At 49.5% G+C, this 23,967-nt stretch overlaps 1 long non-coding RNA gene across 1 annotated transcript in view; it reads left to right on the top strand.

Annotated features, from left to right (window-relative positions):
• The first annotated feature begins 552 nt into the window (after positions 1 to 552).
• The window catches only part of LOC144761348 (uncharacterized), a 120,881-nt gene continuing 97,466 nt past the window's right edge, over positions 553 to 23,967 (top strand). The window contains exons 1-2 of the long non-coding RNA XR_013595679.1: positions 553 to 681; positions 2,621 to 2,748. This is a non-coding gene — a long non-coding RNA (uncharacterized LOC144761348). The remainder of the gene's footprint in view (positions 682 to 2,620; positions 2,749 to 23,967) is intronic.

The following is a 23,967-nucleotide window of genomic DNA, read 5'->3' on the forward strand; positions in this document are numbered from 1 at the left end:
TCAAATTACCAATTCTCATGGTGATTCCTCATTTCTAAAGGCAACTTTAAGATACAACCTTTAATTCCAAGCAATTCCACACCCCGGAAGTTTATGGTAACCTCAATATACCTAACTCTGAGGGTGTGGAATTAACACACCAAATCTGAAGCACTAATAATGAGGACTTTAAAACAGAATTAAACTGAGGAAGTACATGTTGTCCTACTGGCAGCAAAGTAATAGTGATAGGTCGAATGCATCCGCCACTCAGTAACTCAAAGGAGCTACAAGATGCCCTGAGGGTGGACTGTAAAGCGGATACAAGGGTAAATAAATAAATATGGTAGTGACCTCCACAGACAGTGTTGTAGTGCCAGTGAAGAAGCCTAAGAGAGAATTAATTTTGCAGTGGGCCTTTTAGAAACCTCCTAGATGAATGATCAACTAGTACATGACTATTGCTGCAGTGTGGGACTCCCTCAGGCTTGGTCACACGGCTATCATGGAGACACATCCTACGAAAGATATAGCAATATCTCTTCATTATTTATTAATTTTGCAGGCATCATTATGAACAGAAGATAATGTAAAGGAAGCAATAGCGCTACATAGAACAACGCAGGAACTGGGAGAGGTGGTTGACATTGAAGGAAAGTGATCTACTATGGAGTGGACTATTTGCAAAAGCTCTTCTCGAAGGTAATTTTGGTTCCTTTCAGATATCACTATGAGCTGTGGAGTAGTGTGGCTCACTGGTTAGAGGCGGCAGACCCGGGAGCAGAAGTCGGCCCGGGACCAGGGTTCAATTCCCGATGCGGCAGGGTCGTGGACTTGGGTCAGCGGACTCGATAATTCTTGCTTCGGTGCTTACTCTAATCAGGGGTTCCACTCGGCAACTCTGGGCATTAGCTTGCCTAATCTCCACAACGGCCCCATCAATTCCGGGGATGCCTGGCTCCACCTTGGGGACTCCCAGCAGGGACTATCCCACAGGGAAAGCCAGGACGGGTTCCCCAGAGTTATACAGTGCCAGGAAACCTACGGACGGGTAGCAGTGCGCTTTACAAGCTCAAATACATTTACATACATTTACAGCTGAACAGTGTTGTCTGGTCTAAACTCCAGTTTCCATGGGCTGCTTTATTACAAATGAAGCCTGAAAGAAGGAATGCAAGGGATCCTTTCTAGACTTTGCAGCAGGTTTGCTATTCAAGTTATCAGTTTTGAGTATTGCGTCAGACACATGTAATGTATTCAGTGATGTAATAGCCTTATATCATAATTAGGTTTGAATAAAATTTAACACTTATTAACTCATTATGAGTGCATCTATAATTCTGATGGGGCTGGCATTACCAGCATGGTTGGAATTTAAATATTTGTGGTAACTTTGCGGATTCTGTGTGTTTCATGCGGGCAAATCAGCTGCTAAAATATCTGAGATGTACAAGCGAAACTCGGGAGAAACTGGCAATTACTGGAGAATTCACCCAATAGATACTCATTACTAATGGAAATATCAGGATACACCTTGTAATACGTAGTATTACCTACACACCAGCGTTCAAAGCCATGGTTTAAGTAACTCAGCGAGGAGATTCCTTGGCTAGTATCGGGACACTCATTATGAGCTTAAATTGTTAAAATTTCACATGACGACTCTAAGGCATGCATGCACCTTGTTTGGCTGAAACCCCATATTCTTTTAAATAGACCTCCAGCATATCTTTAAATCTGGTAAATGAAAGGTCAGTAGGCATCACAGCTCCTGTATGCACCGTGACAGTACCTCGGCTTTCAGAATATGAGAAAGTCGCACACACCTCAAACAGACTGGTGAAATGCACAAAAAGGTTTCTTTTAAGAACACAGGAATGAACCCATTAAACAAAGTATTGTCTTGTCTTTTAGCCATGTCGCACAGCAGAGTGCCTGCTGTTCAGCATGGCTAAAGGTTAGTGGTGTGGCACAGAGTGGCGTAGTGGATAGTGACATAGAGTAGAATGGCGTAGAGTGGAGTGGCATGGAGTAGCACAGAGTGGAAAGTAGCAAAGTGGAGTGGCCTAGAGTGGTGGAGAGATGAGTGGCATAGAGTAGATTGGGGTGGCATGCAGTGGCATAGAGTAGAATAAAGTGGCTCGCAACGGTCAGGTGATATGATTGGGTGAAAGTTGAAGAAGCGAGCACCACTGAAAAGTCACAGAGGGTGAAAATGAGTCATGTGATGAGAAATTTGCAGTTCTGCTCCACCTCAATGCACATAAAAGGTCTCAACAGGCATTTGCTGTTAAAACACAAACACTGGGTTCATCAGATCTTGACCACCTCTTGGGATGCCCATATATTTCGCTGGCCAATTTATTGCTAGAAAATGTTGTGAAGGACAAGGCAACAAGCTTTATTGAGAAGTGATAGGTTTTATTGTTGAGCGCATACCTGAATGTGGACTTCCATGGCCACATCTGAATCAACTGACTAGATTTGGAGCCCCACATTCAATAAACAACAACTGAACATAGAAATACAACACGTTCCAAGCTATGCCTTAAAAGCATAACACCAGGCTAAATCAAAATTGTTTAACAATTTGTTATGGTTCAATAAAAAAACTGAAGACAACTATGTATTGCCCTTTCAGGAGCCAATCAACAGCAAAAGGAGTCTACGCCATATCATAGTTCCTCAAAGATCATGCACCTCTTCTTTTTTAAGAATTGACAGCACAATACAACAAAGAGGAAAGACATTTTCTGACACTGTCCCAAGGTAAGTTGCTTATTAAACTTCTAACAGAAACGCTGAAATAACTTCTCACAAGTGAAACAGTCACCCCATATTAGGGCAAAACGGGCTTCTATTTCTGAATTTAGTAAGAGACATACTGCCAACTTCAGTACCCCCTGCCATGTCATGCCTGAATAAGCTCACTATCGGAACAAGTAAAGGAACACATCTGGAAAAGAGCCAACAGCTGCGCTGAATCTGCCTTCATCATCAATAGATTTATTTCAATCTGCAAACGACTTTGTGGTCATAAGTGAGCTTCACACAACTAGCTTACTAGGCGAGAACTCTCGGTGGTGCTTTAGGGAAAGGAAGGGTACAATTGAGTACATCAACATTGAATGACTTGTCAATATCATCCTCCCACAAATCCAGCCGCTCCTTAATGGTTGCATGTCAGACTATCACATGCAGAAATATCATCTAAGCGTCACTTAAAAAAATATTGTCCCTTTTGGTGTAGATTCTGTATTATTAACTCCAATAGACTGACATTTTTGTGGCTGATATTTAGGACACACGATTTATATCAAAGATTATTCTGACAATGATGTTCTTGTATCACACCCACCATAGCCACACATCTTCAGAAGTAGAATAAAACGTATTGACCTACTCACGGCAATAGACCTTCAGAAATTATGGCCTTCTATAAAGATGCTAATTCTTCCTTTTGTCTTAATGGTGGAACACTGATATGAATGTCATAGAGAAAAATGCGAGATCACAGGCAAAAACCCATTCCAACCAAATCTGCAATCGACGTGGACTTCACATGTTGACTCTAAACAAGCAAGTCAAGACAAGTATGGACAGGCACTCCAGAAAGGAAGGCGTTGTTCCGAAACCTCTATGATAATCCTCCTACTAAGAACTGTATCCTTTTCTCTAATCGTGATTTGACTTCTTTGTCATCCTTCCTATACTCTAACTGTCTAGCCTACCTTTATTACACCATTTAACCTAACAGCTCCCCGTGACTCTAGTCTGTCTCAAGTATGGGCTCATAAGTAGGGGTGGGCGTAGTTCACAAAGTAGCGCTAAGCGTAGCTATGCAAAGTGCACTTCGCACTACGCGAGCTATGCGTAGCACTACGCGAACTGCGTAGTAGCATGTTCGCACTGTGCAAGATGCTGTTTTCAATGATTGCACAGTGCCGGATGCTTGTCCGCACTGTGCAATCATTGAAAACGACATCTTGCACAGTGCGAGGTGTACTTTTCTGCCGCTCGAGTAGATTTTTACTCGAGCTGCAGCTTTATCAACGCGGACTGGTAGTTTCTCATCGCGGGCGGTCGCGAGCATGCGCGACCACTCGCAATGAGAAACCTGACCTCCCCGCGTTGAGAATCACGTCGGGAGGTTTATTTTCCATGCTCTCGATCAGCAACTTGATGTTGCTGATCGCGAACAAGGAAAAAGTCTTGCGAGGATGTAATTTTGCTTGCTCGCGGTCACCAACTTGACATTGAGGACCGCGGGCAAGCAAAAAATGACCGCTGCACTACGCTATGCATGTTTGCAAGTGCTATGTGCAGTTCGCATAGTGCGAAGTAGCACAAACTTCGCAAACTACGCGAACGTAGCGTACTGCTTTGCCCGGGGTTACTCTTAAGCAGAACCTAGTTACCTACTATGAATGCAACATTTCTGCATTACCTTGTCCAACCCCCTCACCCTTCTCTTACATTGCATCTTCCAAATGTATAAAATTCATTTAAAAGAAAAGAATTGCTGATGAAACCAATAGCTGGTACTAGGAAAATTATTCGAAAGCCATGTAGCCTCACAATTAAGACTCCACATTTATGATGATGATCTCCTGGGTAAATTGCTATTGGGTTTCAGACGTGGATGCATTAACCAGATTGTCTTAGTGGTTCATCATGGCTTACACATTCTTGACAGGGGAAAGTTGCTGCTTTCAATATGATCAATTGGACCACGCGCATTAATACACTCAGGAACCTCACAGGAATTTACGGCATGGTTCTGAGCAATTTTTCTTTATGTTTGATCAATCTATGTCTGCAGATAAATATTGAAAACTTGCCAGTGTCGTCAGTGCCGGTCGCTCAACCCGCCGCGTGGCTCCTCCCGAGGTCACCCTGCTGCTGCTCCCCCGCGGCCCCGCTCCCTCTCCACCTGGTACCTCTCCCATTCACCACCCCGCTCCCACCTCCCAGCTGCTCCTCCCTCCCACTGGGCACTTAAGGACTCGGCCATGCGACGGGGAGCTGTGACCAGCCTGACCTCGTCAGTGCCAGTTGCTCAACCCGCCGCGTGGCTCCTCCCGAGGTCACCCGGTCCCCCTGCTGCCACCGCCTGCTCGTTGCCACCTTGCTTCCGCTGTGCCCCTGATTCTGCTCTTGTGCGTTTGTATCTCTGCGTTCGTAATTGTATTTCTGCTGTTTTTTGCCTCTGTTATCGTGCTGTGCCCCTGATTGTCCGCTGTTATCCCCCTGCCTTTGTCTGTTTTGGTGACCCCCTAGCGCTTCAGCCGCCGTTCCCCACTCCCTGCCGCTGCTCCCCCGCGGCACCGCCCCCTCTCCACCTGGTCCCTCTCCCATTCGCCACCCCGCTCCCACCTCCCAGCTGCTCCTCCCTCGCTCCGCCCCCCCCCCACTCACCCTTTATGGCAGAGTCCGCGCGTACGCCCAGCGGGCGCACCGATTGTGCGCCGAAGGCGCGCCAAAGGCAAGCCTGTCTGCGCCCGTCTGCGCCTGGACCGCGCCCAGCGCCAGACCCCCTGGCCCCCGCAGCTGCCAACCCACACACCGGACTTACGACACCGCCACCCTCAACGCACTCAACACCGGCCGAATCCCCGTCTGCCACCGTGCCACCCCAGGATGCACCCACGGACCCTTCGCCTGCCAATCCTGCAAGTTCTCCTGCCTCCGGACCTGCACCGCACCCGCCAAGCCGAGCACCAGCAGTAACCACCTGAAGTGCATCCTGCTCAACACCCGCTCCGTCCACAGAAACGCCGTGGAACTATGTAACCTGCTCAACTCCACATCACCAGACGTCGCTTTCCTCACGGAAACATGGATGAACGCCTCCTCAGCGCCCGACATCGCCATCGCCATCCCGGACGGATACAAGATCACCCGAAGAGACAGCGTCGACCAGACCAGAGGAGGCATCGCCATCGTCCACAAGAACACCATCCGCATCACGACCAACTCCGACGACACCTTCACAGCTGCCGAACACCTGCACTTCTAGATACACACCGACCCCAAGACCACCCTCAGAGGCACCCTCATCTACAGACCACCAGGACCACGCACACAATTCAGCGAAGACATCGCCGACTTCATCAGCCCACACGCCCTCCCCTCGGCTGACTACATCCTCCTTGGGGACCTCAACTTCCACCTAGAGACCAACAACGACCGCAACACCACCACCCTGCTGGACAACCTCGCCAACCTCGGACTCAAGCAACTGGTGACCACCCCCACACACTACGCCGGCCACACGCTTGACCCCGTCTTCTCCTCCAGCAAGGACATCTCCTTCAGCCACACCACCGGACTCCACTGGACAGACCACAGCTGCGTCCACTTCAGCTTCAGTAGGACCACCACTCACCACCACCCGCAACAGTTTCCCTGCAGAAGCTGGAACAAGATCACCACCAATCAACTCACCACATCCCTGAGCCAGAACCCTCCCGCCAGCTCAACTAACCCCAACCAAGCCGCCAGCAACCTCACAAGATGGATCACCAACTGCGCAGACGACCTCGCCCCATTGAAGACCCCCCCGTCAGACCCGGCAACAAGAAAGCATCCTGGTTCACAGACGAACTCAAGAGATCCAAGAAGAACTGCTGGGCCCTCGAGAAAGCATGGCGCAGAGACCCGACTGCAGACAACATGACCACACTCAAGCACGCCACCCGAAAACACCACCAGCTGATCCACACCACCAAGAAAACCGCATTCAAGGAACGACTGGACAACAACGCCCACAACAGCAAGGAACTCTTCATCATCGTCAAAGAGCTCTCGAACCCCAGCGCCGGAAACAACGACATCACTCCCTCGCAAGACCTCTGCAACTCGCTCGCCTCGTTCTTCCACAGCAAGATCGCAGACATACACAACAGTTTCAGCACACAGCCGACGCACCCTACGACCGTACCAACACCCCCCACCTCCACCCTCCAAGCCTGGACCCCGATCAACACCGAAGACACCATCCGCACGATGAACTCCATCCACTCCGGATCACCAACCGACACCTGCCCTCACCACGTCTTCAACAAGGCCGACGCCGTCATCGCACCCCACCTCCAGGACATCATCAACACCTCCTTCGACACCGCCACCTTCCCAGAGAGCTGGAAGCACGCCGAACTCAGCGCCCTACTGAAGAAACCGTCAGCGGACCCCACCGACCTCAAAAACTACCGCCCCATCTCACTCCTTCCTTTTCCTGCCAAAGTCATCGAGAAGACCGTCAACAGACAACTGGCCGCCTTCCTCGAGACGAATGGATCCCTCGACCACTCGCAATCCGGCTTCTGGGCCAACCACAGCACCGAGACCACCCTCATCGCAGCCACCGACGACATCCGAGCCCTGCTCGACAACGGGGAAACAGCGGCCCTCATCCTCCTGGACCTCTCCGCTGCGTTCGACACGGTCTGCCACCGCACCCTAGTGCAACGCCTGAACAACGTCGGAATCCAAGAGAAGGCACTGGAGTGGATCATCTCCTTCCTCGCCGGAAGAACCCAGAGAGTCCGCCTCCCCCCGTTCAGTTCCGTGGCCACCAAAGTCATCTGCGGCGTACCACAAGGATCATCACTCAGCCCCACCCTCTTGAACGTCTACATGAGCCCCCTCGCAGGCATCGCACGCCAACACAACCATCATCTCCTACGCCGACGACACCCAGCTGATCCTCTCCCTCACCAACAACCCCACAACCGCCAGAACCAACCTACATGAAGGGATGAAGGACGTAGCCGAGTGGATGAGGAACAGCCGCCTGAAACTGAACTCAGATAAGACGGAAGTCCTGATCCTAGGATCATCACCCTCCGCCTGGGACGACACCTGGTGGCCCCCTGCCCTGGGCAACGCACCCAAACCAACGGCCCACGCACGCAACCTGGGCTTCATCCTGGACTCCTCCCTCTCAATGACCAGACAAGTCAACGCCGTCTCCTCGTCATGCTTCAACATCCTACGCATGCTGCGCAAGATCTTCCAGTGGATCTCCACCGAAACCAGGAAGACGGTCACCCAGGCCCTCGTCACCAGCCGACTGGACTACGGCAACTCCCTCTACGCCGGAACCACAGCCAAACTTCAGAAAATACTCCACCGCATCCAGAACGCCTCAGCACGATGCATCCTGGACATCACCCGACACAGCCACATCGCCGGACACCTGAGAGACCTGCACCGGCTCCCTCTCAGCAAGAGAATCACGTTCCGACTCCTCACCCACGCACACAAAGCTCTCCACAACCAAGGCCCCAGATACCTCAACGACCGTCTGACCTTCTACACTCCCACCCGCCAGCTACGATCGACCAACCACGCCCTCGCCACCGTTCCCCCATCCGAAGAGCCACAACGGGAGGAAGATCCTTCTCCTACCTGGCTGCCAAGACGTGGAACTCCCTACCCATCCACCTCCGCCTGACCCAAGACCACCTCTCCTTCAGGAAGCAACTCAAGACCTGGCTGTTCGAACAGTAGCGGACCCCCCTCCCCAAGTACCTTGAGACCCTCCGGGTGAGTAGCACGCTATACAAATGCTTTGATTGATTGATTGATTGATTGATTGATTGCTTCCCAGCCTCCGACACCATCACACAAGGAGTACCACCAGATTCCATTTTGGCACCAACTCTCTTTGATCTCTACCTAGGACCTCATGATGATATCCTCAAGAGTTCAGACATCTTGTATCAAAATTATCCTGATGTTACTCAGCTTTGTGTCCGGGTGTATGCAACTGATGACATCTCTCATCTAGCCAACAGATTTAAGATCATTCAAGACTCAATGGCATGCCACGGTTTGGAACTTAATCTTCTGAAAATGATGGGTTTAGTATCACAAAGTTATTGGATATGTGAACAGGGGCTTATGAGCCAGTGGGAGGTCCAAGGCACTGACCTTGTGTCCTGAATGACCACCATTTATGACCCATGAGCATGACCTGTCATCCATGTTCCTCAGGGGGTTACATGAAATGATAATAATAATAAATTCACGCTGTGAAACATTTTCGTTGCTTCATGGTTATTCTGTTTTCCTGGCAATTAAATAAAAGTTACCCTTTGTTTGTCTTTGCTTTGTGGAAGCTGGTAAATGTGGTTTCTGACATGTGGAGTCTGTGCACCATCTTTCTCATAACCTAATGACAGTTTACTTCTCAGACTGTGGCGTGATATCTCGGTGAGGTCGGTGACAAAGACAATTACCACTTTTCTGGCGTGAATCTGTGCATCTATCTGTTAACCTTTATAAAAGTCCCCTTTGCTAAGATTTTACTGTATTTTACTGTGCTTACCTTACATCTCCTATAGGCCTGGCTAGCACTACATAAATATTTTTAAAATGTATATGTATTTTGTGTTATTTTCTGTCTTCTTAGAAAGAGTGGCTGATTCCACATATATAACCCCTCTGAGGAGCCTCTGGAAGATCTACATTGCTCTATCCACCTGAACTATGCCCACATTGCCCACCTTTTGAATCATGGGCTACCTGGTGTGCATAGCTGTGCTTGGAAATCTGAGTCATGCATGACTCTGCCTCATGTGAAATCCTTTATAACTGAGCAGTTTTTAGGTTTGGTGTTAGTGAAGACCTATTAGTGTTACTGAAATTATAGGTATGATACTTACTTTTAGAGGGTTTCAGCCAGCTCTCTTCTGTCATTCACATTTTTCTTTCGCCCACTAGAGCATTCTGCATGGGGCACGGAGTCAGCCCACTTCAGCCATTTCCTACTTTCATTGTGAGCAACAATATTCTGTTCTTTCACAAGGGGTACATCCACACACAAAGGAGTTTCCTTAAGTGCCTTGAATCACTACAGCAATGTGTGCTTTCTGTCATCTATAATATTTTTGCCAGTGGATTTTAGATTGATCCAGCAACTTCTCCAACAATAAAGTTTTGCAAAAACCATGCCAAAACAAAAGAAGCACTGGAAAAGCCAAATGCCTGGTGGACAATGCCCGACTAATTTGTTTTGCCAGCATGGTTCAGGGTTGGTGGGCACTTTGGCTTGCCATTAATTTATGATCGTGTAGTATTCATTATTTAATGTGGGTAATAGAGAACAAATTAATGCATTTTTTATCAGTCCGGATTACAGATGCTTTTATGAAGATAATTGGTGAAAAATTGTGAAAAATATTAAACACGTTTATTGTTTATAAAACATTGGTCGTTTGTAATAGATTTAACATAGAAATTCTAATCAAAACGCTAAAAAAAATAAAAGAACAACACTAATTGTGTAGAGATGTTGCTTGCCACCAATGAGGACTCAGGAGCCAGGTTACGTTAATTACGTTTATTTGTATTGTACTCCTAAAGAGCGCCGAGCCTGTGCTGCATACCGGCTCTGCTCTCGCCGTTCGCGCTATTCGCGCCACTCGCACTGCTCTGCGCGCGCAGCCAGTGATGGCCGCCAACACGTCACGTCGCCGACGTGACGTGCGTAGACTAGACCGTCACTACAAATCTCCCTTTTTTCCACACAAACATTGTAACTTACAGTCCGCCGCTCAGATCATAGTCTCTGAACCTTGTGGGCTTTATCACCACCCTGCCGCTCCGGGTCAGTCTTACAAGGGTGGTGTGGTTCTCTTCCTCGCCACTCCTTCTGCTTCCTCGTGCCTCTCCTTGTCCATTCATGTCACTACAGTTCTCACCAGTTCTCTGCTCTTGCTCGATGCTTCTCGCTTTCACCTGTCACTGTACTTCTCCTCTCATTGCAGGTTCATCCTCCTGAAGTTCTTGTTGACCGAGCTCATTTTCTCCTTCCTCTGCGTCTACTCCTCCATAGTCCCACGTAAGGATCTTATTGCATCTTGCCATGCGGTCTTGTGACCATATGTTTCCGTCACTCAATCTGGCCGCTCTGCCCTTAATTTCCTTCACCTGCATGGGCTTGCTGTATTTGCTCTCTCCCTTCCTTTGTAGTATTGGCAACTTTACTCTCACCCATTCTCCTTCTTTGAGTTCTGTGTCTTGCACATTCTTCCGCTCGCTGTAATGCTTTGTGTATACCGCTTGTGCTTTCTCTATGTTAGCACGCACCACTGCAGGGGACCATTCGCGTACTATTGTCTTTTCTTTCCACACCCGATTGTCTTGGGTGAATGGTTCCCGGCCACGCAATACCTGAAAGGGGCTATAGCCAGTGCCTGTGGGAGTGATCCTGTAAGCCCACAACATGTGCCAAATGTCCTTCTCCCAATCTTTGTTATCCGAGATGGCTGCTTGGATTGACCCCATCACTACCCTGTTGAAGCGTTCAACTTGGCCATTCCCCGCCGGGTGGTATATGGATGTGTGCTTCGCCAGGATGCCATTTCTTTGCATGAAGTCGTTCCATTTTTCCGATCTGAACTGGGGCCCATTGTCGCTGAGGATGGACTTCGGGATGCCCTCCCTCACAAAGGTGTCTGCCAAAAATTTAATTATTGTTTCTGTGTCCATGGTTTCCTCTATCTTCACTTCTGGCCACTTCGAAAATTTGTCAATTAGGACACACACATACTTCTGGACTCCCTGTGTGTCTAGGATCGGGCCTAGGATGTCGACTGACAGCTCTTCCCACGGATTTTTTGGTGTTTCGAATGTACCCAGTGCTGGGCGTAATGGTTTGAGAGTCTTGTCAGCACCTTGGCACCTCGCACAATCTCTTACATGCCGTTCTGCTCTTATGTCCATTCCTGGCCACCAATAGTCTTGTTTGGACCTCAGCTTGAGTTTCCCGATGCCCAGGTGTCCTTCGTGTAGCATGTCCAGCAGCCTGGGGATGATGCTTGTTGGGGGAACAACCTTCTCCCCTCTGTACATGAATATTCCTTGGTTGTCCATGGACAGTTCTGCCCTGACTTCAAAGTAGGGGTTGAGTTCCCCACGGGTGTGTCTCTTATCAGGCCATCCTTGGGTGATGTATACCTTCACCTCTTCTAATGTCTGGTCTTCCTCGTACGCCTGTTTCCATTCTTGAAGGCTGATGACCTTTTCGTGATCCTCCATTAGTGCTACCCACTCTTCTGTCCCTGCATTGTCTTCCTCACTTGGTCCCATAGCCGCCGCTCTGCTCAAATAGTCTGCAACTTTGTTTTTGCTGCCTGATATATGTTCCACATCATACCTGAATTCAAGTAGTTTCAGTGTCATTTTTGATATTCGGGGCGTAGCATCTGCGTGTCCGCTCGACGTTAGCACTCTCAGTAACGGTTTGTGATCAGTCCGCAACTGGAACCGTGTGCCCCACAGGAATTGTCTGAATCTCGTGGTAGCCCACACCACTGCCAGCATCTCTTTCTCTATCACGCTGTACTTTTTTTCTGTTTCGCTCAGTGTGCGTGAGGCGAAGCTAATAGTTTCCAGCTTTCCCTGCCCTCGGTCTTGCATGAGAACAGCACCTAAGCCTTTATCGCTGGCGTCAGTGGTCAGTACGGTTTTGCCTTGAGGGTCGTACCCTTGGAGTGGTATTGCTCCTGCCACTTCCTTTTTGATGACCTCGAATTCCCTTTGTGTATCCTCTGACCAGCAGAATTCCGTGTTTTTTTTTGTCAGCTGTCTCATGTGATGAGTCTTTGAGGCAAAGTGCTGCACAAATTTTCCATAGTACTCTGCCATTCCCAGGAATGACCTGACCTCTTCCTTGTTGGTGGGGGATGGTGCTTCACAGATCGCCCTAACGTTTTCTGCTTTAGGAGTTACTCCATGCACTCCTATCTCATGCCCTAGGTAGCTCACCGAGTTCATCCCTATCCGGCACTTGGACCACTCTGGCGTGAGTCCTTTTCTTTCTAGGATCTTCAATACTTTTCCAAGCTTCACGTCATGGTCATGTATGTCTCTTCCCATCACCAGGATGTCGTCCTGGAAGTATTGAACGTCGGTGACATCCTTGAACAATTGGTGCATCAGCTTCTGAAACACCGCCGCTGATGAGGCCAGACCAAATGGCATCCGGCGGAACTGATAGCACCCAAACGGGGTGATGAAAGATGTTAGTTTCCGGCTTTCCGGGTGCAGAGTTATTTGATGGTACGCGGAGGTCAAGTCTATGGTGGAGTACCACTTAATTCCCCTGGTGCTAGCCAGCATCTCCTCTATTCTGGGCAAGGGGAACCGTTCCACCACAATGTTCTTGTTCAGTTCCCACAAGTCAACGCACAGCCGGACCTTGCCATTGGGTTTCTTAACTACTACCAGGGGCGCCAGCCACTCGGCGCACGTGATGGGCTCGATGATCCCCTTCCTTTCCAAGTCTTGGAGTTCCTCCCGTACTGCTTCCTTTACAGCCAACGGGACATTTCTTGCTTTGTGGGCCACCGGTACCACGTCTTCCTTCAGGATGATTTTGTGGGCGAACTTTTCCAGCCTTCCTACTGTGCCTCCGAACACCTTGGGGTATTCACTCCTCCATTTGTCAAGACCGGGCAGCGCCTCCTGGTCAGTTAGTAGTATCTGTTCTTTGCCTCCCGGATCCAGCTTGATGCCCAGGTCGCCTTGATCTAGCCATCCTAAAACCGACGGGCCTTTCTCCGATACGTAAAGCTTGCAGTATGCTGACCGGCCTCGAAATTCGAAGGTCAAAGGTCTGAACCCCGCCATTGGTATTCGGTCTCCGTTGTACGTGACTGGGCGGATGTCTAGTTTTTCTAGCTCTGGGCCTAGATGCGGTGCGAATTTCTCCTCCCACACTGCTCTCTGGATGATAGTGAAGGGCGATCCTGTGTCTGCCACCACGCTGATCATGACCCCTCCTATTGTCAATTCTAAGACTGGTTTCATCGTTCGTCTTCCGTCTCTGCCCAGGACTTTGCCGTCCGTGCTCAGCACCTGGTCTTCAATGTAGATCACCGTGACCACATCCTCCTCTGTATCGTCATCTTGATCTTCGTTACTTTGGCCCACATACCTCACAGTGCCTTTGGAGGCCTTCTTCAGGCAGACCTTCTCGTAGTGGCCGATTATTCCGCAGTACAGGCACTTAGCACAAAATGCGGGGCACTTCCTGTCGTGCGCCTCGTGCGACCAGCTCCCGCACCTGTAGCATGGCTTCTTGTTGCTCCCTGCTTGTTTCCCTGATGTGCTTGCGTTGCTTTGCCACTTGTTGGACCCCTTCTCCATTGGCTTCCTGTTCTGATACTCTCTGCGAGGTCCTTCATCGTCTACCTTATTCACCATAGTGTTGGACGCTGTTTCTTTCCTCGTTACTTCAGCACATCGTCGCGCTAATTCGGCCCTTTTGACGATGACCAATACCTCTTTCAGTGTGGTGTCTCCACTGGCCCATAATTTGTCCTGTACTGTCGTGCACGTGGTGTGCATCACCACCTGGTCTTTGATGAACTCTTCTTCCCAGTTGTCGTGCTTGCACGTGGACGCTAACCGCTTCAGTGCCGCCACGTACTCCTCCACCGTTTCTCCTTGTCGCTGTTTCCTCTGTTGGAAATTGAACCTGTCCACCGACACACACACTGCTGGTCTGAAGTGTTTGTTAAGGTCATCGAGTGCGTGTGCATACACATCGTCGTCTGTGGCTGTTCTCTGTTTCGGAACTAAGCTCTTGTAAATCCGGAGACCCTCCGGGCCAAGGTTCAGTAGCAAGATGCGTTTCTTTCTCTGGGGTTTGAACACTTCTTCGTTCTCGTCTTCCAGGACACCTATGAAATTGTCTATATATTCTCTCCAGTCCTCCCACTTCATGAGGGGTTCTCCGGGGCGAGGCAAAAACTGTACCGGCGCCATCGCGTATCCTGTTTGCACGCTCATTTTCTCACTCTTGGTCTTGGGTTGCGCGCTCCCTTGGCTTCTGGGACTCCCTGGTGCGTCGTCCTGCTCTTCTTCACTTGTTTGGGCGTGGGGACTACCTGCGTCAGCCCCCCCGGTCCCCAGTGAATTTTCCAGCGCGTGTTCCCTTGTCTTGCGGACCGCGGTGTGGATTGGCACCCTTCCTGCTTGTCCCTGGGGTCTGTCCCCCTTTTTCTCGCTTCTCTGTGCTGCCCCCCCGGGTGTTCCTGGGCTTTGCCGCGCTCTTTAGGGTACCTGTTGTCGTGCACAAGGGTCTTCTTGCTCTTCTGTCCTTTGTGTGGTGGTCCTGGTGCAACTGGTGCTCTCCTTGTTGTCCGTGTGGTTGGTTTGGTGGTTCTGCCTTGCTGGGGGGTCTTTATCCCATCCTCGTCGCCATTGTAGAGATGTTGCTTGCCACCAATGAGGACTCAGGAGCCAGGTTACGTTAATTACGTTTATTTGTATTGTACTCCTAAAGAGCGCCGAGCCTGTGCTGCATACCGGCTCTGCTCTCGCCGTTCGCGCTATTCGCGCCACTCGCACTGCTCTGCGCGCGCAGCCAGTGATGGCCGCCAACACGTCACGTCGCCGACGTGACGTGCGTAGACTAGACCGTCACTACAAATTGTACACAAGTTTGCTATTTTTGAGGTTTTGTAATAAATTAGAAACAAACAGACATTCAGTTCTATCTTTCACATTTAAATGTCGAAAATATATTTCCCAATTTCCTGTGAGATATACAGAGCACCTGAAGTCAGTTGTGCAGTTATTGCCTTGGTTCAAAACTTTAAGGGGGCCAAGATATCACTTACCCAGTTCCCTATTACTCTAGTAACAAAAACAGAGTAAATAGATTTGATGTGGTATCCTGAACCAGGGCAATGTTTCCATGAGATGGCCCCAGAATGCCTTCATTTCTAGCAGTATTTTCAGATCAATATCAGATTCGGACTGCTGCATTAATGTATAGTTAGAGCTTAAGGGGCACTGCATCGATAAAGCTCTGCTCCATGGGGAGGGAATCCATAAATATGGTATTAATTCTGAAGTTTGAAATCTGAAAACGTGAAAACCATTCTGAGTGCCTTTAATTGGCTGTATTCTGCCAGCGTACCCAGTAAGCACCGAAGTCACGATTGGCTGCAGCCAGAGTACTTCACAGGTCGAGCTCTTTAAATCGTATTCCCTCGGTGCTCATTTTGCTTAGCAGCTCTTAATGCATGCTGGTGGCTGCAGGTGGTGGACACCAGCGCTCATTTTGGGGAAAGGGACGTATCTAATTCATCTTCATCAAAGTTTGACCCACAAAAAGTGCGAGAACTGCAAAACATGGAGAGAGAGAAGAAGAAAAGAAACATAGGAAGTCAATGTCAAAGTGAGAGAGCAGAAATTGCAGTTGTGAGGTTGGAACTGCAGGATGGTGGAAAAGAAAGACATGAAAGGGGCTCAAGACAAAGCAGACATGGTGCCCACAAACGCCAGCATTCGAGGGTGCAGTGGCGATATGGGACACAGGGAAAACTCCCCCAGTAGACTGAAGACCAGAGGCTGCTGTAGGGCTGGATGGACATCAGTTAGAAAGAGCACACACATATTGCTATTGTAAACATGTATATTATTTGCTCCCCCTTGCGCAAATCCTTCTGGGAGTGGCCAGACACACTCACCACACGTACACAGGGCGAGTTTGAACTCATTTCCATGTCTTCTTTTAGATTCCACTGTTGACTGAGCTATTGGCAAGCTCCAATGAAAAACGTCAGACCCATGCACTTATGACTTGTACAAATTAAGCACAGTCCTGCAGGTTAACATTTCTTTTCTGGTAATGGCCTGTCAGTTGAGGTAAGTAAAGGGACCAAACATATCAGCGTCACTGCTTTAAGTGGAAAAAAAATAAGTGCAGGTACTTATTAGATTGAGTTAGGGGTGTGGTTAGAGGCGGGGTGAGACATGATGATAGAAAAATTCTCCTTCCTCTTCCCTCGGCAGAAGGCAACACTGCAGTGGCAGACAGTGCGCTCTGCAGGGTCGTGAGCATGAGCAGAGTCCAGTAGAGCAGAGGTCAGAGGAAGACCAATACAGGCCTCTGATGGTCAGTAGACCTCCTTCCACCTCACCTGGGCTCAAGGCAGGCAGGGGGTAGGCCATCTCCACCACCCTATCCCAGCCAACTTCCCAGCAGGTGGAGGGGCGTGAGGGTGGATTTCCAGGAGCAAGTGAGTCAGGCCTCACTGGGAGGCCAAGTGGTTAAATGGCATGGTCAGTCATGCAGGCTCTCTTCCCTCCCACCCATTCAGGCTGCACACATCACTGTGCCCCTGGCAGCTGATGTGCAATACACTAACAAGACGACCCAGCATAGAGGCCCAGCTGGGGGCGGGTGAGGACAATGAGAGCTTCGGGAGCAGAGGCCCACTTGCCCCTGCGGCAGGCCTCCAGCAGGCCATACAGCTGAATGATACAGAAGCCAAAACGGCCAACATGCTGCCAAATAAACGGGCGACAGCTGGCCCTCAGGCATCAGCCCAGTGCCTACTATAAAAATCTGAGTACCGGTACTCTCCTTGGCACTGGTGAAGTGCTGGTACTCAGCTTGTCAAAAACAAGAAGTGCCGGTACTCAGTACCTCTGAGTACTGGCCCATTTAAAGCACTGGTCAGCGTCTGACTTCAGTGGTATAAAGCAGTAAAAGCTCTTTCACTGCAGCCAGTTCAGATCACATTCCTTACACTCATCTCAATCCTTGGCAGTGTCCCATGTTATCACAGTCACAGGCTGTGGTAGGATGTTCACGAACAACACATTATCCAGGCTCAGTCTAACCTTCCTCCAAACATGAAGCTGAGGACCATTGGCAGGAGCAGATGGGTTTCATCAGTTCAGTTTGGAGTGCCAAGTGGACAATATCACTTTCACACTCGAATGTTGCCTCTCGCTGCATTTTAATGTCCTTCCTGTTTTCTCAATAGATGGCACTGGGGGGTCAGGGGAGTTGATTTTGAAAAACAAAAAAAGTTTGCTGTGCAGATGCATGAAATGGTGGACGCTCAGCAAATTTGTAGTGCTTTAAGAGGAGCTGCCCTGGCAGTAGCTCCTCTGGAGGTACAGAGATCTCCAGCAGTCAGGAAGACACATCTAAATATGTTGGAGAGCCCATACGCTGCTCGCCATACCCTAAATAACTCCCTAAGTTATACAGTGGCACAAATAGTAAATGATCTAGACACATAAGAAATTTGAATCTTTTAGCAAATGCACATATTTCTGTTTGACTCATTGGTAAGATTCACATTATTTAAGAAATACGTGTGTGCACACTCTTCCCATACAATGGTTTTCTGGCGATTTGCTATTCCCTTTGCAGGCATAAAAAACATATTGTACCTGATTCATAAATATTTTCCTCTAAATTACTTTGGTAGTACCCCTGGCTTACTCTTGGATTTCAGGAGTGATACAAGAGCAAGTCACATTTGCTCAAAGTAAGATCTGTTTGGATAGGGCTTGATTTACTTATATATTCAATAGGATTAAAAAAAACTATTTTCAGTTTCATAAGCCTTTCTTGTTTTTTACTCAGCAACATTGTTTGCCCATACATGACATCTCTTTCTATATATTTCTTTTAATACTTTGTTAATTTTTCTGTATGTATGGTTATTTTATAAATGCATCGTGGTGACAGAACCTTTCTGAAGAGTACACTCAAAAATCCAATAGGAAAAAACACCCTGGTGGTTTATGTTTTTCTCTGTCAGAAAGTATCCAGTTTGTAGTTTATATTTTAAAATTCCTTTATACTGAAAAATGCATAAGGAAGTATGAAACTCCATGTGGCAGGATCCAACTCCTAAAATGATCTCCCGCAAGAGCGAGAATTCTTAGAGGTATATTCACAAGAACGTGTGATAACTACAGCAAGAGTAGCGTAACACAACTTTCAACATCGCAGCCCATCACGGTAAAATAACCCAGTGTTAACGTGGAATTCACAACACGGCGGTAGCATGCGATAGTCTGCCGAAACCGAGGCCAATGTCTGCGATACATCCTCCTCGATGGAGACAAAAACACAAACCACAATAGCAAAAAAACCTGTGATGGACAAAAAGGCAATGAGGAAGCCAGCGATAAGCAGCGCCAGGCCTGCAACAGATAACTGGCAGGCAGGAAAAATCACCATAGAAGTATAAAAAACACCCAAACACAAACTGACCAACAACCAATCACCATGGAGGCAGCCGGAGCAGGCACAGAGGACGAGCACAACCCCACAATCACCCACGAATGACCAGCCTGGGACCTCGGGGGCAGGGAAGGGCAAGGACAAGAAGAAGAGGAAGACAAAGTTCAGTCCTCAGGCGAACAGGATCATAGTCATGGAGGTGATGGAACACCATCAACAACTGTTCGTCAACTTCAACGTGTCATTGGGCACCAAAAACGGAATATGGTGGGACATCGTAGACAAGGTGAATGCCGTCGGGGTGCACAAGAAGACAATGGACGAGGTGAAGAGGCGATGGAATGAGATCAAGCGGCGGACCAAGGAGAAACTCCACACCAACCGGAAGGCAGCAACGCAGACTGGAGGTGGGGGCCCACAGTTTGAGCTGGATGACATGGAGGAGCTGGTGTCGACAATGTTCAGTGTGGAGACTGTGGCCGGAGTCGAGGGATCCGACACTGCTCGACAGGACATAACACAACTACAACAGGGTGAGTGACCACCAAGCACTGGGAGGACGGGTGGCATGGGGCACAATGGCACACATGTACAATCAAGCAGGGCACAGTGCACACCCACAATGACTCTGGGCCCTTGCCTAGATCTACAGACTGTCACAATGCAAAATGCCATGCTGTCTCAATGTCAACATGTACCATCAACACCTCCTGCCGAGCAGTCCCAGTCACTCTTCACTGATGACGAGGAGGACAACACCAGCATCGACACCCAAGCCATCCAAGACATCATGGACCTCATCCTCAACTCACCTCCAGGATCAGGGCAGCCCAGCTGCATCGAGGAGACCCCACCCACTACCCAAAGCACCCAGCAGGAGGCGTCCACAGCCCCGGCACCCCCTCAAGATCCCCAGGAACAACACATGGCCTTCCAACTCCGTGTGCTGCAGTGCCAGAGGGAGACCACAGAACAGGTGTGGTTGGGCTTCGGCAACATGGCAACCAAACTTGACGACATCTTTGGGTGTGTAGCCCCACTACATGGTCTCCAACGAGCCCTGACTGACATCGCTGGAGTCATGACGCGGAAAGAAGAACACCTGTCTGCCTAGAGTGGCTCCAGCGATATCAGCCATGAGCTGGCACAAATGCAGAGGCTCAAGGAGGACATGGTGCGGATGGAAGCGGAAAGGATGGCAGCCACCGCTGAACATCAGCAGAATGTAACTGGGATCTACCATACCCTGCAGATACTCATTATGGCATTGCTGCAACAAGGCGTGGTGATGTTGAATGCTGCTGCCCCCACACCATCCACATCTCCGCCCCCTAGTGTGGCCATGCCTCCCTGTGTGGCAGGCCTAACCACTCCGGCACCTGAGGTGTCAGTGCCACACAGTACGGCACACAGAGCACCTCAAGTTTCCTGTCCGGACATGAACTGAACCACGCCCAGTGCCGAAGAGTCACTTTTTGCACGCCCTTCCCTGTTTCGGCGTATGGCACGCCGTACCACTCCGCTCACACTCCCAGGGGGGCCTCATTGCTACCCATCGCAGGTTTAATCGCTGGTAGTGTGCAGGTCACTGGTCTAGTTGTCAGCATGTCAGAGCCACTCCCTAAGGGCAGGTCTGCACACACACCACACCCGCCAGGCACAGGCTTCACAGGCCATGTGACCCCGCAAATGTAAGGGGCCGACGACGTCACATAACCCTCTGCCGTAGGTGACTGGATGGCAGGCCCGAGGCCTTGAGGCCGGCATGGGCCTGCCACCACGTGGCGCTGACTGGGTTTGCACAGGGTTTGTGGCAGTCGCTGCGTTGCGGCCTGCACGGGCCTAACACCACGTGGCGCTGACTGGGGTTGGACAGAGTTTGTGGCAGACGCTGCATTGTGGCCTACTTAGGCACTCCGCCACGGGACACTGACTGGGGTTGGACAGGGTCTGTGGCAGATCCTGCATTGCGGCCGGCACAGGCATCCCGCCACGGGACGGTGACTTAGGGTGCACTGCATCATTGGCACCTTGAGCTGCTGAGAGGGTGTGCAGCCTGCGATGATGGCCTGTCCTGGCAGTCCAGATTACCCAGGATTTGTGTGCCTTGCTGGACCGCAATGTAGGCCGCGCCAGAGTCCTGTGTGGGCCTACCACATCGTGGCCCCGCTTCTAGGGTCACAGAGTTAGTGGCACCCATTGGGCTGAGCGGCTGTGCAGGCTGCGATGTTGCCGGGTCCCCTGGTTCATGCCATGCTGTGGTGTAATATAGTCCCAGCACCAGACGTGTTACCTGGTGGCCAGCACAACGTGGATGCATGGTGCGGAGGGTGCCATGTCTGCGGGCCCGGCCTTGTGGCTTGCAGCGGCACATGATGGGACCTGCAGTCTACACACCAGTGGGTGAAGGTGAGCAGTGTGGCCCTGGTTTGCAGGTGCGGTCATGCTGCGATGGGAGGCGGAAGGGGCTGGGATGCCTCTGCCTGGGTGTGCATGGGCGGGCGCTGTTATCTTGTGCAAGTAATGTAATGTAGTAAAGGAGCACTTATATAGCGTGGCTATCACTCCAAGGAGCATCTTGGCGCTGTTGCCAGAGATAGATGACAATGCTGGACAAAAACTGCTCTTATTAGTGGGGTCTGACAATCACACTAAAGCTTTGCACGCTGTATTAGAGAGACTGTAAATCCAGGTCTTAAGTGATTTTCTGAACAGTATTTTGGTGGGGATTTGATGTAGTTGGCTGGGGAGTTTATTCCAAGCCTTAGATCCTATAACTGCCAAACATTTCCCTCCATTTGAGATAAACATAAAGATAGGGATAGTTAGCAGATTCGCGTTTGAGGATCTAAGGGTACGCGATGGACAGTATCGCCTAAAACCTTTCTGAAAGTACTTGGGGCCTTGTGAATGAAAGGCCCTAAAGGTGATGACCAGTACTTTAAACAAGATACGCTTGTGCATTGGTAGCCAATGGAGAGCATCCAGTGCGGCTGAGGCAGAGGACTTCCTAGGCCATCTCAGCACTAGCCGAGCGGCTGCATGTTGGACCATCTGTAACCTGTGTAAGACTGCTTTGTTTGATCCCGCATACAAACTGTTACAGTAGTCCAATCTAGATGTTATCCGTGCAACCACCACCATTTGTCTAGCTGCTAGTGGGAGTAAATCAAAGAATTTCCTCAAGTCTTTTATGATGTTAAAGCAGGTACCTGCCACGGCCAACACCTTTTGTTTGAAAGACAAAGTGTCATCAAACTTAATTCTTAGATTACGGGCAGTGCTAATTGTATTTGGGGGCGCCTCTGCATCCTCAGGCCACCACCGTTTTGGAATAAAATGATTATGTTGTCCAAACCGCAGGATTTCTGTTTTACCCGAATTACATTTCAGGTGGTTGTTTCTCATCCATTCAAAGGTGGCTGAGAGGCAGTTTTTAAGATTTTCTTCTGCATCCATCATGTCTTTGTCAAGAACTAGGATAAGCTGTGTATCATCCACATAAGAGATGGTACTAATCTTAAAGGACGATATTAATTTGATCAAGTGTGTGTACTTTGCCAGTCATGTCTCTTGACTCTGTTTCAGTTGACGGCTCTGTCTCAGATGTGGGGCCTGGTGTGCTGCTATACGTACTGGCAAGTGGTTGGAGATACACCGGTGGCAGCAGGTGAGCTGTGTGGCCTGAGACGCTGGGTCGGCTCTTTCTCTCACCCCCTCTCTTCTCTCTCTCTCTCCCCCTCTCTTCCTCTCTCGCTTTCTCTCCCCCTCTCTTCTACCCTTTCTCTCCCCCTCTCTTCTTCTCTCTCTCTCTCTCTCTCTCTCTCTCTCTCCCCCTCTCTTCTTCTCTCTCTCTCTCCTCTGCTCTCTCTCTCTGTCCTTTGATGTGCGGAGGTCACTCCTTCTCATCATGTTTTTTGTCTTGCAAACTGTGTTCTACGGAATGTGTCGAGGGGAGCCGCCATGTGTCTTAATTTGATTTCTGTGTTGTTTCAATAAAGTATAATTGTTTGCTTCAATAGTGAATGTGTGATGGTCATTTCTGTGCCAACACATGCATGTCAACAGTTGTGATTGTGCAACATCAGGCGAATTATTTGGTACATGTTTGGGTGTAGCTGATGTGGCATGTCTTTGCCTGGGTGGGGCCTGGGGCGGGCTTGCGGGTGGTGGCGGTGGGTGTTGTGGCCCTCTTGGGTGTCCGGCATGCATAATCAGTTGCTCCATGGCATCTGTTGCCCTTCCGATGATGCCCTGGGCTGGGCTCCCTATTGTGGTGCAGGCTGCCGTCCGACTTTACACCAGGTCAGAGCAGGTGTAAAATTCCTACTGCTAACGCGCCTTATCGAGTGTTTTGTGTTCTTATCGCCGATCTGTCTGGTCATTGTGAATGTGGAGGTGTGGTGTTGTCACTGGTTTTTGTCATGGGAACGCCTACTCTGCATCTCATTAGCGATAGTTGCGGGGGTCCTCTGTGATAATGTTTTTTGCAGCTCAAAACGCGGGTAAACTGGTGCTGTGGGCTGTTAGCACCTGCTTGCGAATGGTGAGGTAAATTTATCAAGACTTTGGCTGCGCAAAAGTGCTGTTAATTCGACAATTGCTCCTTGTGAATATGCCCCTTAGTTGTTAGAACTTCCAAGGGAGAAAAACATTCAAAGGTTCTAAGGGTCCGGAAGAAGCACAATTCACCAATTTGACTCGATTGGTGCACCTCACCCCACAAAATCCACGCAGCTTTGCCAAGTTTGCTCAGATTTAAGTAAGCTGCTATGATTAGCGTAGCAGTCATACTTCTAAATGTGTGTAAATACCCCAAAACGTACAACATAGTGCGTGTAAACAAAAAGGGCATACCCTTTGCCACTTCTCTGACACTATCGTGAAAATCTGGTGGAGCAAATGTATTTTGTGCCACCACTCAAGCCAGTGCAAGAGGGGCGGTCTAGACTAAATAATGTTCTAACAGAAGA

Source organism: Lissotriton helveticus, chromosome 6 (assembly GCF_964261635.1).
Source record: "Lissotriton helveticus chromosome 6, aLisHel1.1, whole genome shotgun sequence".
Classification (NCBI taxonomy): Eukaryota; Metazoa; Chordata; class Amphibia; order Caudata; family Salamandridae; genus Lissotriton; species Lissotriton helveticus.